This window comes from Carex rostrata, chromosome 24 (genome assembly GCF_964058835.1).
Source record: "Carex rostrata chromosome 24, lpCarRost1.2, whole genome shotgun sequence".
Lineage (NCBI taxonomy): Eukaryota > Viridiplantae > Streptophyta > Magnoliopsida > Poales > Cyperaceae > Carex > Carex rostrata.
The window spans coordinates 3,401,527-3,418,889 of record NC_135941.1 but is presented as its reverse complement, the minus strand read 5'-3'; positions in this window follow the sequence as shown (position 1 = coordinate 3,418,889).

The following is a 17,363-nucleotide window of genomic DNA, read 5'->3' as shown; positions in this document are numbered from 1 at the left end:
TTTATACACATGCTAACACAACAAGAATCACTAAATTTTATTAACTACATCTCTTTATTCACTCGTGGCGTGCCAACTCTGCAGACAAATCACCAACAGACTACACGAGTTGCTCTCCAATTACCCTTGTATTGGCTTCTCCCAGTGCTAACGACACGGGCCCCTTGTTCAGTGGTACATTGCTCCAATATTGATGAAGTTTTTGCGAATCCAATCTAAAGGTAAAATGATCTCAAACTTACTGAGGAAATAGTTATCTCATGAATATCAAACCAAGAGGGCATTATGACACCATCCGCATTGTGAAATAAATAAAATTGTAAGTAAGATCCTTGAGTATTGAATTAGGAGTTTAACCTAGTGCTTCTGATGCCTATATAAAATATCAAGTGTTGAGTTTGTTATTATTGCGAGCCATCATATCAGGTATGGGTACAACGGCCTAATTGGCATATCAGAATGACAATAAAATCACTCTATATGCATCGCTATCATGATAAGTATAAAACAAAAAACAAAATTAACATATCAATCAAATTACCTCTAACAAAATTTGATTAAGGAATGTTTTTGTGTCAGTCTGAACATCTGAGTCATATTTCTCATTTGTTGTTAGAGAAGCACTTTTGTGTTGCACTAAGATACATTTGATAAAAAATAAAGTGAAAATATAGTGTTATAATTTTTATCACCACTTTAATTATAAATAAAATTATAACCCATAGTTTTTTGATAAAAAAATATATATGAACTTTCATTTCTAGTATCAAAATTGGGGGACTAATATTGCTCCTCTTTTACTGAGTTCAAATGGGTGTCGTGATAGGGTGGAAATCAATGCTAATAATATTTATAACCCTAATTGTCTATTTTACAATCGATTCACAAGCGCATGAATCTATCGTATAGTATAGATCGAGGTGTCAATCCGTATGGATAGTGTATTAAGAGATCTAGGTGCAAGCTAAGTCTAGGTTATGGTTCTTTTAGGTTGGTTGGTTGTGGTTGATTGATTGATTGTTGGTTGTTTTGGTTGTAATGTTGAGTTACAACAGTGAAGTAGTATTGGATTAAGTGTCCAGAGAATGGGCTTTTAGGGGATCAGACAGTCTATCATTCAAACTAGTTTAATTTTGGTTCTAGATAACATAACAATTGCATATGGCCTGTCACCAACTGCATGCTACTGCTAATACCTGTCAATGTAAAGTCACTCAGTAGCATGCGGTTCTGTCACCATCCACACACAACGGGGTAAACCGTACAAGGGCTGGTTTCTACTCTAGTCGAAATCACACACGGTTTGATCAGAATCATACACGATCTATACTGGTATCAATTGCAATCTGAGAGTTTCTAATCCTGTTCTGGTGTTGATTACTGGTCAGTCTCACAACACCCTAATTGAGTTTGAGTAAGTCCTAGTTGAGTACTTAGTACAATTGCATGAAAATTTATGATAAGTCCTAACTACTAATATTTTAAAAGGGTCAAGTTCACAGTTACGTCCTTTCTATATACCTTTCATAATAATAACAATTAAGATTACTCCACGATTAGTCATAGGATGTGACGTTCGTCTACTAAACTATATCCTAATAGGTTTCTAACTGAAGTTCGAATACAAGTGGTCACCCTTTTGATCTATTCTACTTGTATCTTAGATACTTATATTCTTTGGTTATTGGTTAACCCTCCCCAAAGGTATACAAGGAGCGTACGTCTCAATGCATATGAGGTCACTTTAAGCACACAATAAGTAAGAACGTAAGGAGTAAATCTCAGTAAGAATTCAGATCATAGTGCAATGACAAATATAAATAAACAACTAAATTAAACTCATAAGAATTCAAGATTACATGTCTTCACCCTAGAAAAGGGTTGTTCAGCCGCTCATGGCGGGCTCAACAACAAAAGAGACAAAAGACATTAAGAAAGAGAGCAATAAAGAGAGAGAGATGGAAGGTGGACACCTATGCTACCTCTTCTCTAATGTACGTTGTCTTCTTGTCTTGTCTCTACTTATTTCTTCTAATGCAGACCTTGTTATCCTATTGATCTCTCCTTAGCATAGCCTCCATAAGATAAACCCTAAGTGCTCTCAATGTAAAATGTCTCTTTGTGGCTTCAGAGATTCGAGAGTTGGGAGAGATGTTCTTTCCTGGGAAGTTATATCTATAACTGTTGTTCTGACAGTTTCTACGTGCGGATGGCCAAGTCACATGCGATTTGGAGTTAAATCACACGGAGGCATAACTTCCTGCGGTGGCTGATCTGGGTAGCATGCGAATGAGGGCATCCGAATGGCTGAGGCTGAGTGTCAGAATTGCTTCATTTTATGCCTGTTTTAACTCGAATATCATCAAAATCTACAATTCTCTTAGATCAAGTAAAATAACAAAAATGAATCTGATTCTTTAAAAAGTAGACAATTGTAACTCGATAAATAACAATATTTCAGACTAAGTGATAGGGAAAATAACGACTTATTTCACCCCTAACATGTAGTTGTAACCCTAATAAAATACTCAAATTGAAGGTGTTTGGAGCACTCTAGTAGTGTCTCCAGATGGCAAGATAATAGAGCATCTACAACTCTAATACAATACTCCAATTAAAGGTGTTCGGAGCAGTCTAGTAGTGTCTCTATATGGCAAAATAATAGAGCATTTACAACCCTAATACAACACTCCAATTGAAGGTGTTTGGAGCACTATAGTAATGTCTCTATATGGCAAGAGAAGAGAGTAGTTGCAACCCAAATACAACACTCCAATTAAAAGTCTTTGCAGCACTCTAGTAGTGTCTCCATATGGCAACATAAGAGGGTAGTTGTAACCCTAATAAAACACTCCAATTGAAGGTGTTTGGAGCACTCTAGTAGTGTCTCCATATGGCAATATAATGAGGCATTTACAACCCTAATACAACACTCCAATTGAAGGTGTTTAGAGCATACTAATAGTGTCTCTAAATGACAAGATAATAATGCATTTACAATCCTAATATAACACTCCAATTGAAAGTATTTGGAGCACTCTAGTAGTGTCTCTATATGGCAAGACAATATGACATTTACAACCCTAATAGAACACACCAATTGAAGGTATTTGGAGCACTCTAGTAGTGTCTTTATATCGCAAGATAATAGGGCATTTACAACCCTAATGCAACACTCCAATTAAAGGTGTTTTGAGCACTCTAGTAGTGTCTCCAGATGGCAAGATAATAGGGTATTTACAACCCTAATACAACACTCCAATTGAAGGTGTTTGGAGCACTCATGTAGTGTATCTATATGGCAAGATAATATGACATTTACAACCCTAATACAGTACTCCAATTGAAGGTGTTTCGAGCACTCTAGTAGTTTCTCTATATGACAAGATAATAGGGCATTTACAACCCTAATACAACACTCCAATTGAAGTTATTTCGAGCACTCTAGTGATGGCTCTATATGGCAAGATAATAGGCCATTTACAATCTTGAAATATTAAATTTTCACAAGGGTTAATTTGCAAAATTTGTAAGATTAGATCTCATTCTTTCATTCATTGGTTTTTAGATACGAAAGATTTTGCTTATTTTGAAAATTATTTCATAAGGAATTCAACTTCAATGATGGTCATGCTCTTTAGTACTTTATGTAGATGTCATCTAGTAATTTTAATTCAATAATGTTATATCTATACGTCTAACTCTATCATAATTGGAATATAGCACATGCATGTAATTGAAATTATAGCACATGCATCATTTTAATGGTTCAAATATTTTATTTGAATATACTTAATCAACCATATCTATTTAGATATATACTAGTCAAGATTATTAGCACATGCCTTGAATTTATCTCCCCCTCAAGAATTTTGAAATTGGAATTTATTGGGGAGACAATTTGACCATCTAGTTATTCTTTTCTAGATTTAGGCATCCAAACAACATTCGACATATTGTTCTTCTTCCTAAACCTACACTCTAATGAAGTATGTCCAATCTTACAACAATAATTGTAAAATGTAAGAGAGGGTTTGAGAGGTGTTGAGGGGTAAGGTAAGTTCAAGGTTGAAAGTGATGTTGAAAGTGACACTTTAATTCTTGAGTTTGTTTTCAAGGTTCATTTTGACTCCAATTCACTATTTTAGGTGAAACATTTTTATTTTAGTAGGATATAACTTTATTATGATGTTGGAAAATATTCCTAATTGAATTCTTAGTTTGAACTTTATTTTGTGAGATATTTTTATCTTTTAAATCATGAACCTATTGATTTGATCTTTTAAAATAATCCTTGTTTGATCATTGTGAATTGTCGGGTACCCTATTATCCTTATAACTTTTATTATTATATCTATACTTAAATGCATAGTTATGTGACTTTTGATTATTATTAACCTCTGAGTTTAGTGTATGTTTCTCTCCTTCTTTAGTGCTCTTGGTATTTTTGCAATTCATGGTCAAATTACCTACCTTGTCTTCCTCAAGATTAATTAAATTTCTAAACTTGTTACATGATTTTAAAGTCTTATTTTTGGTTTCTAAGGTTTGTATTCTAACTTTTAAAATCTCTATTTCACTCAATTGTGATTGACAATTGTTACTTTTACTAGTCATTTCCAACTCTCCAATTTTGGATTCATAACATTTTATTTATAACATTAGTTGCTTTTAAGGTTCTATTCTCATCTTGTAATTGATTTGCTCTTATTCTCACCGATTCTAATTCGTCTAAGTGTAATCTACAATTGTGTGATTCAAGGGTCATTGACTCAAATTTATTTACCTTAGATTCTAGATCAACAATCTTAGACCTCAAATTTTGTATAATTTCTTCTTTCCTAAGTAAGGTCTTATATGATTTATCAAGAAGAAATCTCAATTTAATTTCATTCCTATGTGTTTGATTCTTATCCAAAGAGCTACTTGTATCATCAATTTCTACACATACATTTATCAATTCAATTTTTGACTCACGATTATTATTGTCGAGTGCTAGAGTTACCTCATTGGCGGAGCTTGTTGATACTTCACTTGAATCATCCGAGTCCATCTTCTTGTTATTGGTTGTGGCAATGTTTGTTGGACCCTTAATGGTTTTCTTGTTGGTGATGTTCTTGCTTGTGATAATCGAGTTGACATTCACCATCATTAATCTTTCATTGCCCTTTGACATCAACGCAAAGTTGAGATCTTGACCATTCGACTTTGTCTCACTCCTTTTAATCTGAGTATTTACTTCATACCGATTTATTCGACCCTCTCATAATTCATGGGCACTATCCACATCTTTAAGTAATGAAAAGACAGGACCACTAACCGAATTAATTATATAATTTATTGCATAAATGTTATCCTTCCTTTCAAGTTTGGATTCTATAGTCAATTCATTATTTTCATCAAATTTCGGTATATAACCATTTTCTACAATATCTCAAACCTCATTGGTTTTGAAAAAATAAATCATGTGCTTTTTCCAATGGCTAAAGTTATTTGTCTCTTGACCAAAGATTGGAGGTTCCTTAACATGTCTTGGTAATATTGGTGCCATTTAAAGATCCAAATAAAAATTTCAAACTAAGTGTGCCTTAATTTGAATTTCCTGCTCTGATACCACTTGCTGTTCCCAAAGGCACCTAGAAGGGGGATGAATAGGGCATTTTTAAATTTTAATCTAAGTTATAAAGTTCGGGTGTGTCCTAAAGTTATTCTTGGCGGAAACTTAGAATAACTTTGTCCTAAACTAAAAGTATGAAATAAATAAAGTAAAGAGTAGAGTTTAGAGACACTTGACACAAGAGTTGTTTACCGAGTTCGGCACTAACACCTACATCTCCGGGGCCCGTGACCTTCAAGATGGCGTGTCTTTCTTAACCCAATGAGAAAGGATTACAAAGTGGAACCAGTGAGCCCTTACAATCTTCTGTGAAGTCACACGGCCTGAACAAGGAGCACTAAAGGCTCAAGAAAGACAATCTGATTCGCGAGGACTCAAGGATTACTGGGTGAGCACAAAGGCTCAAAGTAGTAAATGGTTTGATCACGCATGATCACTCTAGGAGTTGTGTCATTGATTGAATAAGCTTGAGATTGATTGTGAGTATTGAAGTTTAAGCACACAAGCAACAATGGCTTTATCTAGATCTATAAATATGAAATATTTAAGTTGGGGGCGACTAGAGTGTCAATCCAAACCTTGGAATAGCTTCTATATATAGAGAGCTATCAAAAAGGAAGTAAGTGGTCCTGACCGTTGTAACGTTACATGGACCGTTACAACGGTAGGGTAGTTCGAACAGGTTTGGATATGCAATGGTCAAGGATCGTTGTAACGGTCTCCATAACGGAAGTCTCTATCTCAACCCGGCTGGAGTCGCTTAATTTGATTTAATATGGCATCGTCATTTCTGCGACCTGATTTATTCCGTTGCAATGGTTCCTGGACCGTTGCAACGACAGGCCTCACTTAGTTCAGTCTCAAGCTTATTTTACCAATTTTACAGATTAATTGTCCTTAATCTCCATTCTATTATTAAGCACGTTGGGTGTCCGATCCGCCAACGGCTACGATTGAAAGTTGAAATTTCAGATTTAATCTCAACCATTCAATTACATAATCTGTCTTTTTTTATTAAATCCATCTGAATAATGTGTAGAAGTCTAAATTTAACTAAAAAATACTCGCCACACGTACCGCCACACGATACATTACAATTAAAATTAAATAAACTCTGAAATTTAGCAATATAATATGTTTCCTTATTTCATTCATTTCTTATTTTCTTCCTCTCCAATTTAGCGATATAATTATGTTTCCTTATTTCTTTCATTCCTTATTTCTCTTCTATGTTTCTATAGCTATTGCCGTGAAAAATCTAGAAATATTATCAAATTTTTTTTCTATACATATCATGATATTTGATAACAAGTTATCTGGCTTTTAGCGATTTTTTTCTTTGTTTTCTTGTTTCTCCTCTTCAGAATTCAAATATCTACATGCATCTCTTGCACCTTTTATTTGTATGAGAATACATTGGCATATTCTTTTATTGTTGAATCATTATTTTTTATTAGTCTATTTTTCATAAAAATATGTCATTTTGTATGAGGTTTTTTTTCTCTTATAATATATTCCATTGCAACGCACGGGAATGATACTAGTTTTGACTTATGCTTTTGCTATCCAACTCTTGTATCTCCAATTGTCATGAACCTGCACATGTCTCAAGAAGGAAAGCTGTAAAATGTAATTATGTATGTTACTATAATTAAATGAATTTGCAGCACTCTAGTAGTGGAGGCAAGATAATAACAGATTTACAACCCTAATACAACACTCCAATTGAAGGTGTTTGGAGCACTCAAGTAGTGTCTCCAGATAGCAAATTAATAGGACATTTCCAAAGCTAATACAGTACCCTAGTTGAGGTGTTTGGAGCACTATAGTAGTGTCTCCATATGGCAAGATAATAGGGCATTTACAACCCTAATTCCACACTCTAATAAAAGGTGTGGGGAGCACTGTAGTAGTGTCTCAAGATGGCAAGATAGTAAGGGAATTTACAACCCTAATACAACACTCTAATTGAAAGTATTTTTAGCACTCTAATAGTGTCACTAAAATACGGCATGTACTACCCCAATACAACAATCCAATTAAAGGAGTTTCGAGCACTCCAGTAGTGTCTCCAGATGGCAAGATAATAAGACATTTACAACCCTAATACAACACTCCAATTGAAGGTGTTTAGAGCACTCTTGTAGTGTCTCTATATAGCAAGATAATATGACATTTACAAAATTAATACCACACTCCAATTGAATGTGTTTGGAGCACTCTAGTAATGTCTCTATATGACAAGATAATAGGGTATTTACAAACCTAATACAAGACTCCAATTGAAGGTGTTTGGAGCACTCTAGAAGTGTCTCCAGATAGCAAGATAATAAGGCATTTACAACCTTAATACAACACTCCAATTGAAGGTGTTTGGAGCACTCTAGTAATGTCTCTATATGGCAAGATAATATGGCATTTACAACCCTAATACAACACTCCAATTGAAGGTGTTTGGAGCACTCTAATAGTGTCTCTATATGGCAAGATAATAGGGCATTTACAACCTCTAATACAACACTTCAATTGAAGTTGGTTGGACCACTCTAGTCGTGTCTCTATATGGCAATATAATAGGGCATTTACAACCCTAATAAAACACGCCAATTAAAGGTGTTTGGAGCACTCTAGCAGTGTCTCTAGATGGCAAGTTAGTAGGGCATTTACAACCCTAATACAACACTCCAATTGAAGGTGTTTGAAGCACTATAGTAGTCTTTCCAGATGGCAAGATAAGAAGGCATTTACAACCCAAATTCAACAATCCAATTGAAGGTGTTATAATCAAACTAGTAGTGTCTCAAGATGGCAATATAATTAGGGCATTTATAACCCAAATACAACAATCCAATTGAAGATCTTTGCAGCACTCTAATAGTGTCTCTAAATGGCAAGATAATATGACATTTACAACTCCAATTGAAGGTGTTTGGAGTACTCTTGTAGTGTCACTATATGGCATATAAAACCCTAATACAACACTCCAATTGAAGGTGTTTGGAGCACTCTAATAGTGTCTCTATATGACAAGATAATAGGTTATTTACAAAATACAACACTCCAATTGAATGTATTTAGAGCACTCTAGTGATGGCTCTATATGACAAGATAATAGGGCATTTACAACCCTAATACAACACTTCAATTGATGGTGTTTGGAGCACTCTACTAGTTTCTCTATATGGCAACATAATAGGGCATTTATAACCTATTAAAACACTCCAATTAAAGATGTTTGGAGGACTCTAGTAGTGTCTCCAAAAGGCAAGACGATTGGGCATTTCCAACCCTAAAACATCATCCAATTGAAAGTGATTTGAGCACTCTAATAGTGTCTCTATATGGCAAGATAATAAGGCATTTACAACCCTAATACAAAGTGAAGGTATATTTGGAGCACTCTAGTAGTGTCTCCGTATAGCAAGATAATATTGCATTTATAACCCTAATACAACACTCCAATTGAAGGTCTTTGGAGCACTCTAGTTGTGTCTCTATATGACAAGATAATAGAGCATTTACAACCCTAATAAAATACTCCAATTAAAGGTGTTTGGAGCACTCTAGTAGTGTCTCCAGTTGGCAAGATAATAGGACATTTACAACCCTAATACAACTATCCAATTGAAGGTGTTTGAAACACAATAGTAGTGTCTCCAGATAGCTAGATAATATTGCATTTATTACCCCAACAAAACACTCCAATTGAAGGTGTTTGAAGCACTCTAGTAGTGTCTCTAATTGGCATGATAATACGGCATGTACAACCTCAATAGAACACTCCAATAGAAGGTGTTTGAAGCACTATAGTAGTGTCTCCAGATAGCAAGATAATATGGCATCTACAACCCTAATGCAACACTCCAACAGAAGCTGTTTGGAGAACTCTAGTAGTGTCTCTAGATGCCAAGATAATAGGGTATTTACAACCCTAATACAACCCTCCAATTGAAGGTGTTTGGAGCACTCTAGTGATGGCTCTATATGGCAATATAATAGGGCATTTACAAACCTAACACAACACTTCAATTGAAGGTGTTTGGAGCACTCTAGTAGTGTCTTTATATGGAAAGATAATATGGCAGTTACAACCCTAATACAATACTCCAATTAAAGGTTCTTAGAGCACTCTAATAGTGTCTCTATAGGGCAAGATAATAGGGTACTTACAATGCTCATAAAACAGTCCAATTAAAGGTATTTCGAGCACTCTAGTATTGTCTCCATATGGCAAGATAATTGGTCATTTGCAACCCTAATACAACACTCCGATTGAAGGTGTTTGGAGCATCTAGTAGTTTGCAACCCTAATACAACACTCCGAGTGTTTGGAGCTATATAAGGTTAGATAATAGGGCATTTACAACCCTAATAAAACACTCCAATTGAAAGTGTTTCGAGCACAAAAGTAATGTCTCTATATGACAAGAGGAGATGGTACTTGCAACCCTAAAACAACACTCCAATTAAAAGTCTTGGCAGCACTCTAGTAGTGTCTCCAGATGACAACGTAAGAGAGTAGTTGTAACCCTAATAAAACACTCCAATTGAAGGTGTTTCGAGCACTCTAGTAGTGTCTCCAGATGGCAAGATAATAAGGCATTTACAACCCTAATACAACACTCCAATTGAAGGTATTTGAAGCACTCTAGATGTGTCTCTAGATGGCAAGATAATAGGGCATTTACAACCTAATACAACACTCCAATTGAAGGTGTTTGCAGCACTCTAGTGGTGTCTCTATATGGCAAGATAGTAGGGCATTTACAACCCTTATACAACACTCCAATTAAAGGTGTTTGGAGCACTCTAGTAGTGTCTCCAGATGGCAAGATAATAGGACATTTACAACCCTAATGCAACACTCCAACAAAAGCTGTTTGGAGCACTCTAGTAGTGTAGAGACACCAAAATAATAAGGTATTTACAACCCTAATACAACACTCCAGTTGAAGGTGTTTGGAGCACTCTTGTAGCGTCTCTACATGGCACGATAACATAGCATTCACAACCCTAATACCACACTTCAATTGAAGGTGTTTGGAGCACTCCAGTAGTGTCTCTATATGGCAAGATAATACGACATTTACAACCCTAATACAACACTCTAGATTAAGGTATTTAAAGCGCACTAGTAGTGTCTCTATATAACAAGATAATATTGCATTTATAACACTTATAAAACACTCCAACTGATGGTGTTTGGATAACAATAGTAGTGTCTTGAGATAGGAAGATAATAGGGCATTTACAACCCAAATACAACATTCCAATTGAAGTTGTTTGGAGCACTCTAGTAGTGTCTCAAGATGGCATGATAATACAGCATTTACAACCCCAATAAAACACACCAATTGAAAGTGTTGGAAGCACTCTAGTAGTGTCTCCAGATGGCAAGATAATAGGGCATCAACAACCCTTATTCAACACTCGAATTGAAGGTGTTTGGAGCACTCTTATAGTATCTCTGTATGGCAAGATAATAGAGCATTTACAACCCTAATACAACACTCCAAATCAAGGTGTTTGGAGCACTCTAGCAGTGTCTTTATATAACAAGATAACAGGGCATTTACAACCGAAATACAATACTCCAATTAAAGGAGTTTGCAGCTCTCTAGTAGTGTCTCCAGATGGCAACATAAGAAGGTAGTTGTAACCCTAATAAAACACTCCAATTGACGGTGTTTGGAACACTCTAGTAGTGTCTCCAGATAGCAAGATAATATTTCATTTATTACCCCAATACAACAATCCAATTGAAAGTGTTTGAAGCAATGTAGTAGTGTCTCTAATTGGCATGAAAATACGGCATTTACAACCGTAATGTAACACTCCAATAGAAGGTGTTTGAAGAAGCACTCTAGTAGTGTCTCCAGATGGCAAGATAATAGGGCATTTACAACCCTAATACAACACTCCAACTGAAGGTGTTTGGAGCACTCTAGTAGTGTCTCTAGATGCCAAGATAATAGGGCATTTACAACCCTAATACAACCCTCCAATTGAAGGTGTTTGGCGCACTCTAGTGAGGGCTCTATATGGCAATATAATATGGCATTTACAATCCAAATACAACACTCCAATTGAAGGTGTTTGGAGCACTCTGGTAGTGTCTCTAAATGACATGATAATACGGCATTTACAACCCCAATACAACACTCCAATTGAAGGTGTTTGGAGCACTCTAGTAGTGTCTTTATATGGAAAGATAATAGGGCAGTTACAACCCTAATACAACACTTCAATTAAAAGTCTCTGCAGCACTCTAGTAGTGTCTCCATATGGCAACATAAGAGGGTAGTTGTAACCCTAATAAAACACTCCAATTGAAGGTGTTTGGAGCACTCTAATACTGTCTCCATATGGCAAGATAATGGGTCACTTGTAACTCTAATACAACACTCCAATTGAAAGTGTTTGGAGCACGATAGTAATGTCTCTATATGACAAGAGGAGATGCTACTTGCAACCCTAAAATAACACTCCAATTAAAAGTCTTGGCAGCACTCTAATAGTGTCTCCAGATGACAACGTAAGAGAGTAGTTCTAACCCTAATAAAACACTCCAATTGAAGGTGTTTCGAGAACACTAGTAGTGTCTCCAGATGGCAAGATAATAAGACATTTACAACACCAATACAACCCTCCAATTGAAGGTATTTGGAGCACTCTAGTAGTGTCTCCGGATAGCAAGATAATATTGCATTTATAACCCTAATAGAATACTCCAATTGACGGTGTTTGGAGCACTCTAATAGTGTCTCTATATGGAAAGATAATAGAGTATTTACAACCCTATTAAAACACTCGAATTAAAGGTGTTTGCAGCACTATAGTAGTGTCTCCAAATGACAAGATAATATGGCATTTACAACCCTAATACAACACTCCAATTGAAGGTGTTTGAAGCACTCTAGAAGTGTCTCAAGATGGCAAGATAATAATTGCATTTATAACCCTAACACAACACTCCAATTGAAGGTGTTTGCAGCACTCCAATAGTGTCTCAAAATGGCATGATAATACGGCATTTACAATCCCAATACAATACTCCAATTGAAGGTGTTTGGAGCACTCTAGTGTTGTCTCCAGATAGTAAGATAGTAGGGCATTTACGGTCCTAATAAAACACTACAATTGAAGGTGTTTGGAACACTCTAGTAATGTCTCCAGGTGGCAAGATAATAAGGCATTTACAACCCTAATGCAACACTCCAACAGAAGCTGTTTGGAGAACTATAGTAGTGTCTCCAGATGCCAAAATAATAGGGAATTTACAACCCTAATACAGCCCTCCAATTGAAGGTGTTTGGAGCACTGTAGTGATGGCTCTTTATGGCAATATAATATGGCATTAACAATCCAAATACAACACTCCAATTGAAGGTGTTTGGAGCACTCTAGTAGTGTCTTTATATGGATAGATAATAGGGCAGTTACAACCCATGTAAAACACTCCAATTAAATGTGTTTGGCGCACTCTAGTAGTGTCTCCAGATAGCAAGATTATTGGGCATTTACAACCCTAATGCAACACTCTAATTAAAGGTGTTTGCAGCACTCTCGTAGTGTTTCAAGATGGCAAGAAGATGATGGCATTTATAATACAACACTCCAATTGATGGTGTTTGGAGCACTATAATAGTGTCTCTGAATGGCATGATAATATGACATTTACAACCCCAATACAACACTCCAATTGAAGATGTTTGGAGTACTCTAGTAGTGTCTCCAGATGGCAAGATCATAGGGCATTTACAACCCTAATACAACACTCCAATTGAAGGTGTTTGGAGCACTCTTGTAGCGTCTCTACATGGCACGATAACATCACATTCACAACACTAATACCAAACTTCAACTGAACGTGTTTGGAGCACTTCAGTAGTGTTTCTATATGGCAAGATAATACGGCATTTACAACCCTAATACAACACTCTAGATGAAGGTATTTAAAGCGCACTAGTAGTGTCTCTATATAGCAAGATAATATTGCATTTATAACCCTTATAAAACACTCCAACTGAAGGTGTTTGGATAACAATTGTAGTGTCTCGAGATAGGAAGATAATAGTGCATTTACAACCCTAATACAACAATCCAATTGAAGTTGTTTGGAGCACTCTAGTAGTGTCTCAAGATGGCATGATAATACGGCATTTACAACCCCAATAAAACACACCAATTGAAAGTGTTGTTAGCACTCTAGTAGTGTCTCTAGCTGGCAAGATAATAGGGCATCAACAACCCTTATTCAACACTCGAATTGAAGGTGTTTGGAGCACTCTTATAGTATCTCTGTCTGGCAAGATAATAGAGCATTTACAACCCTAATACAACACTCCAAATCAAGGTGTTTGGAGCACTCTAGCAGTGTCTTTATGTGACAAGATAACAAGGCATTTACAACCCAAATACAACACTCCAATTAAAGGAGTTTCCACTCTATAACTGTCTCCATATGGCAAGATAATGGGTCATTTGTAACCCTAATAAAACACTCCAATTGAAGGTGTGCACTCTAGTAGAGTCTCCAGATGGCAACATAATAAGGCATTTATAACCCCAATACAACCCTCCAATTAAAGGTAGTTGGAGCACTCTAGTAGTGTCTCCGGATAGCAAGATAATATTGCATTTATAACCCTAATACAACACTCCAATTGAGGGTGCTTGGAGCACTATAATAGTGTCTCTCTATATGGCAAGATAATAGAGTATTTACAACCCTAATAAAACACTCGAATTAAAGGTGTTTGGAGCACTCTAGTAGTGTCTCCAGATGACAACATAATAGTGCATTTATAACCCTAATTCAACACTCCAATTGAAGGTGTTTCCAGCACTCCAATAGTATCTCAAAATGGCATGATACTTCATTTACAACCCCAATACAACACTCCAATTGAAGGTGTTTGGAGCACTCTTGTGGTGTCTCCAGAAACCAAGATAGTAGGGCATTTACGACCCTAATAAAACACTCCAATTGAAGGTGTTTGGAGCACCCTAGTAATGTCTCCATATGGCAAGATAATAGGGGCATTTACAACCCTAATGCAACACTCCAATAGAAGTTGTTTGGAGCACTCTAGTAGTGTCTCCAGATGCCAAAATAATAGGGCATTTTCAACCCTAATACAGCCCTCCAATTGAAGGTGTTTGGAGCACTGTAGTGATGGCAATATAATATGGCATTAACAATCCAAATACAACACTCCAATTGAAGGTGTTTGGAGCACTCTAGTAGTGTCTTTATATGGATAGATAATGGGGCAGTTACAACCCTTGTAAAACACTCCAATTAAATGTGTTTGGCGCACTCTAGTAGTGTCTCCAGATAGCAAGATTATTGGGCATTTACAACCCTAATGCAACACTCTAATTGAAGGTGTTTGCAGCACTCTAGTAGTGTTTCAAGATGGCAAGAAGATGATGGCATTTATAACCCTAATACAACACTCCAATTGATGGTGTTTGGAGCACTATAATAGTGTCTCTGAATGGCATGATAATATGGCCTTTACATCCCCTATACAACACTCCAATTGAAGATGTTTGGAGTACTCTAGTAGTGTCTCCAGATGGCAAGATAATAGGGCATTTACAACCCTAATACACCACTCCAGTTGAAGGTGTTTGGAGCACTCTTGTAGCGTCTCTACATGGCAGGATAACATAGCATTCACAACACTAATACCACACTTCAATTGATGGTGTTTAGAGCACTCCAGTAGTGTTTTTATATGGCAAGATAATACGGCATTTACAACCCTAATACAACAGTCTAGATGAAGGTATTTAAAGCGCACTAGTAGTGCCTCTGTATAGCAACATAATATTGCATTTTATTACCCTTATAAAACACTCCAACTGAAGGTGTTTGGATAACAATATTAGTGTCTCGAGATAGGAAGGTAATAGTGCATTTACAACCCTAATACAACATTCCAATTGAAGTTGTTTGGAGCACTCTAGTAGTGTCTCAAGAAGGCATGATAACACGGCATTCACTACCCTAATAAAACACACCAATTGAAAGTGTTGGAAGCACTCTAGTAATGTCTCTAGATGGCAAGATAATAGGGCATCAACAACCCTTATTCAACACTCCAATTGAAGGTGTTTGGAGCACTCTTGTAGTATCTCTGTATGGCAAGATAATAGAGCATTTACAACCCTAATACAACACTCCAAATCAAGGTGTTTGGAGCACTCTAGCAGTGTCTTTATATGACAAGATAACAGGACATTTACAACCCAAATACAACACTCCAATTAAAGGAGTTTGCAGCTCTCTAGTAGTGTCTCCAGATGGCAACATAGGAGGGTAGTTGTAACCCTAATAAAACACTCCAATTCAAGGTGTTTCGGCCACTCTAGTAGCATCTCCATATGCAAGATAATAGGGCATTTACAACCCTCATACAACCCTCCAATTGACGGTGTTTGGAACACTCTAGTAGTGTCTCCGGATAGCAAGATAATATTGCATTTATTACCCCAGTACAACACTCCAATTGAAGGTGTTTGAAGCACTATAGTAGTGTCTCTAATTGGCATGAAAATACGGCATTTACAACCCTAATACAACACTCCAATAGAAGATGTTTGAAACACTCTAATTGTGTCTCCAGATGGCAAGATAATAGGGCATTTACAACCCTAATACAACACTCCAACAGAAGCTATTTGGAGCACTCTAGTAGTGTCTGTAGATGCGAAGATAATAGGGCATTTACATCCCTAATACAACTCTCCAATTGAAATTGTTTGGAGCACTCTAGTGATGGCTCTATATGACAAGATAATATGGCATTTACAATCCAAATACAACAATCCAATTGAAGGTGTTTGGAGCACTCTCTGGTAGTGTCTCTATATAGCTAGATAATATTGCATTTACAACCCTTATAAAACACTCCAATTAAAGGTGTTTGGATAATTCTAGTAGTGTCTCGAGATAGCAAGATAATAGGGCATTTACAACCATAATACAACACTCCAATTTAAGTTGTTTGGAGTACTCTAATACAACACTCCAGTTGAAGGTGTTTGGACCACTCTAATAGTGTCTCTAAATGGCATGATAATACGGTATTTACAGCCCCAATACAACACTCCAATTGAAGGTGTTTGGAGCACTCTAGTAGTGTCATTATATGGCAAGATAATAGGGCATTTACAACCCTAATACAACACTCCAATTAAAGGTTCTTTGAGCACTCTAATAGTGTCTCTATAGGGCAAGATAATGGGGCATTCACAATGCTCATAAAACCGTCCAGTTAAAGGTATTTGGAGCACTCTATAACTGTCACCATATGGCAAGATAATGGGTCATTTGCAACCCTAATACAACACTCCGATTGAAGGTGTTTGGAGCTTCTAGTAGTTGCTCTATAAGGCTAGATAATAGGGCATTTATAACCCTAATAAAACACTCCAATTAAAAGTGTTTAGAGCACGATAGTAATGTCTCTATATGACAAGAGGAGATAGTACTTGCAATCCTAAAACAACACTCCAATTAAAAGTCTTGGCAGCAACTCTAGTAGTGTCTCCAGATGACAACGTAAGAGAGTAGTTGTAAGCCTAATAAAACACTCCAATTGAAGGTGTTTTGAGCACTCTAGTAGTCTCTCCAGATGTCAAGATAATAAGGCATTTATAACCCCAATACAACCCTCCAATTGAAGGTATTTGGAACACTCTAGTAGTGTCTCCGGAAAGCAAGATAATATTA